The following is a 3,478-nucleotide window of genomic DNA, read 5'->3' as shown; positions in this document are numbered from 1 at the left end:
AGTTCAGAATGATTGGCTTCTATAGGAACTCAGAATCCAGATAGTGTTATTGATTCTCCTAGTTAAGTATGTTGATTCTTGAACACAGCTACTTCATGAGTCTTGGCGGTGGCCCAAAGCACTCTGTTTTCTAGTATTTTCACCGGATACATATATGCCACAGACACATAAATGGATGAACCTTTTCAGATTGTGACTTAGCTTTGCTAGAGTCCCCAATGAGAGGTGTCCAGGGTTCTTAAGCACACTCTTTTTTGCCTTGGATCACGACTTTAACCGCTCAATCTCTAGTTTTCACTTGACACCTTCACGCCACAAGCACATGGTTAGGGACAGCTTGGTTTAGCTGCTTAGGCCATGATGTTATTCCTGTAGGCCCTCCTATCCACTGATGCTCAAAGCCTCGGATCCTTTTTTATTTTTACCCTTGCCTTTTGGTTTAAAGGGCTATTGGCTTTTCCTGCTTGTCCTTTTTTTTGTATTCATTGCTTTTTCTTGCTTCAAGAATCAATTTGATGATTTTTCAGATCCTCAATAACAGTTCTCCTTTTCCATCATTCTTTCAAGAGCCAACAATTTTAACATTCTTAAAACAACAAATTCAAAAGACATATGCACTGTTCAAGCATACATTCAGAAAACAAAAAATATTGTCACCACATCAAGATAATTAAGCTAGTTTTAAGGATGAATTCGAAATCATGTACTTCTTGTTCTTTTGTAATAAAAACAGTTTTCATTTAAGAGAGGTGATGGATTCATAGGACATTTATAACTTTAAGGCATAGACACTAAGACACTAATGATCATGTAATAAAGACATAGACATAGATAAACATAAGGCATAAAAATTTGAAAAACAGAAAATAAAAAACAAGGAAATTAAAGAACGGGTCCACCTTAGTGATGGCGGCTTGTTCTTCCTCTTGAAAATCTTATAGAGTGCTTTTGAGCTCCTCTATATCTCTTCCTTGTCTTTGTTGCTCTTCCCTCATAGCTTTTTGATCTTTTCTAATCTCATGGTGGATGATGGAATGCTCTTAGTGCTCCATCCTTAGTTATCCCATGTTAGAGCTTAATTCTCCTAGGGAGGTGTTGATTTGCTCCCAATAGTTTAGTGGAGGGAAGTGCATCCCTTGAGGCATCTCAGGAATTTCATGATGAGGAATTTCATCATGCTCTTGTTTGCTCCATCCTTTTCTTAGTGATGAGCTTTTGAGATGAATTTCTCCATCTCCCAGACTCAGAGGTGGAAGCTTTTGCCTTCTCTTTCCTCTTTCTAGAGGTTTCTCTGGCCTTAAGTGTTATACATGGTTATGGAAAAACAAAAAGCAACGCTTTTACCGCACCAAACTTAGAAGGTTTGCTCGTCCTCGAGCAAAAGAAGAGAAGAGGCAGTATAAGAAGAAGAAAATAGATGATATGGAGAGGTGTGAGTGGTTCGGCCAAGGGGAGTTTTAGGTGGTTATGATGTGGGAAAAGGAAGGAGTGATGGTTTGAATTTGAGTGGGTGGGTGTAGGTGGGTTGTATGATGGTCTTGGAGGATTAATGGAGGTTATTTTCGGGAAGTGTGTTATGGAAGGGTGTGAAGAGGAGAGAAGAAGAGGTGAGGTAGGTGGGATCCTGTGGGGTCCACAGATCATGAGGTGTCAAGGATTTCTCATCCCTGCACCATGTGGCGTGCAAAATGCCACTTGTCTGCCAATCCTGGCATTAAACGCCAGGTTGCTGCCCATTTCTGGCGTTTAACGCCAACTTCTTGCCCTTTTCTGGCGTTAAACGCCAGTCTGGTGCCCATTTCTGCGTTAAACGCCCAGAATGGTGCCAGACTGGGCGTTTAACGCCTATTCTGCAACCCTCACTGGCGTTTAAACGCCAGCAAGTTTTTCCTCCAGGGTGTGCTGTTTTCCATTCTGTTTTTCATTCTGTTCTTGCTTTTTCAATTGTTTTAGTGACTTTACATGATCATCAACCTAAAGAAAACATAAAATAACAATGGAAAATAAATAGATATAATAAAATTGGGTTGCCTCCTAACAAGCGCTTCTTTAATGTCAATAGCTTGACAGTGTGCTCTCTTGGAGCCTCACAGATAATCAGAGCAGGGTTGGGGCCTTTCAACACTAAACTTAGAGTTTGGTTGTGGCCTCTCAACACCAAACTTAGAGTTTGATTGTGGGGATTTTGTTTGACTCTGTATTGAGAGAAGCTTTTCATGCTTCCTCTCCATGGTTACAGAAGGAGAACCTTGAGTCTTATAGTTTGCACTGTCTGCAAGCCACAGAGCTTCCTGAATAGCAAACAATTGCTCATCCGGAAAGGTTTCAGAGATCTTAGTAGGAGGAAGGGATGCTCCTGCTACTGGTTCTATCCGGGACAAGTGATCAGCTACTTGATTCTCTGTCCCTTTTCTGTCTCTTATTTCTATATCAAACTCTTGTAGAAGCAACACCCATCTTATGAGCCTGGGTTTTGAATCCTGCTTTGTGAGTAGATATTTAAGAGCAGCATGGTCAGTGGTGGGCGAAATTGTGATTCATGCTTGAATTGTTGTTCGAAATTAATTCCCCAGTAATGGCCCCAAAAACTTGGTGCTCAATACTATGGTCTAAATATAACCTCACAACCTCGCTCAACTAACCAGCAAGTGTACTGGGTCGTCCAAGTAATACCTTACGTGAGTAAGGGTCGATCCCACAGAGATTGTTGGTATGAAGCAAGCTATGGTCATCTTGTAAATCCCAGTCAGGTAAAGTCAAATGTAATTGGATTAGATATTTGAAAGATAAATAAAATAAAGGGATAGAAATACTTTTGTAAATTAATAGTGGGAATTTCAGATAAGCGTATGGAGATACTGTGCCCTTTCTTTTTCTACTTTCCTACTTCTTCCTTCAATCCTTCTTTCTCCTTTCCTTCAATCCTTCTTGCCATGGTGGAGGACTTGTCGGCTATTTTGTAGATTTCATTGGAGATGACCTCATGAACTTCTACTTCCTCTCCAATCATGATGCTATGAATCATGATGGCCCGATCCACAGTAACTTCAGATCGGTTGCTAGTAGGAATGATAGAGCGTTGAATGAACTCCAACCATCCTCTAGCCACAGGCTTGAGGTCCAGTCTTCTTAGTTGAACTGGCTTGCCTTTGGAGTCTCTTCTCCATTGAGCTCCTTCCACACATATGTCCATTAGGACTTGGTCCAACCTTTGATTAAAGTTGACCCTTCTAGTGTAGGGGTGTTCATCTCCTTGCATCATGGGCAAGTGAAACGCCAACCTCACATTTTCCGGACTAAAATCTAAGTATTTCCCCCAAACCATTGTGAGATAATTCTTTGGATTCGGGTTCATACTTTGATCATGGTTTCTAGTGATCCATGCATTGGCATAGAACTCTTGAACCATTAAGATTCTGACTTATTGCTTGGGGTTGGTTAGGACTTCCCAACCTCTTCTTCGGATCTCATGTCGGAT

This window comes from Arachis duranensis, chromosome 6, assembly GCF_000817695.3.
Source record: "Arachis duranensis cultivar V14167 chromosome 6, aradu.V14167.gnm2.J7QH, whole genome shotgun sequence".
NCBI classification, from domain to species: Eukaryota; Viridiplantae; Streptophyta; class Magnoliopsida; order Fabales; family Fabaceae; genus Arachis; species Arachis duranensis.
Note: the sequence above shows the minus strand (reverse complement) of the source record.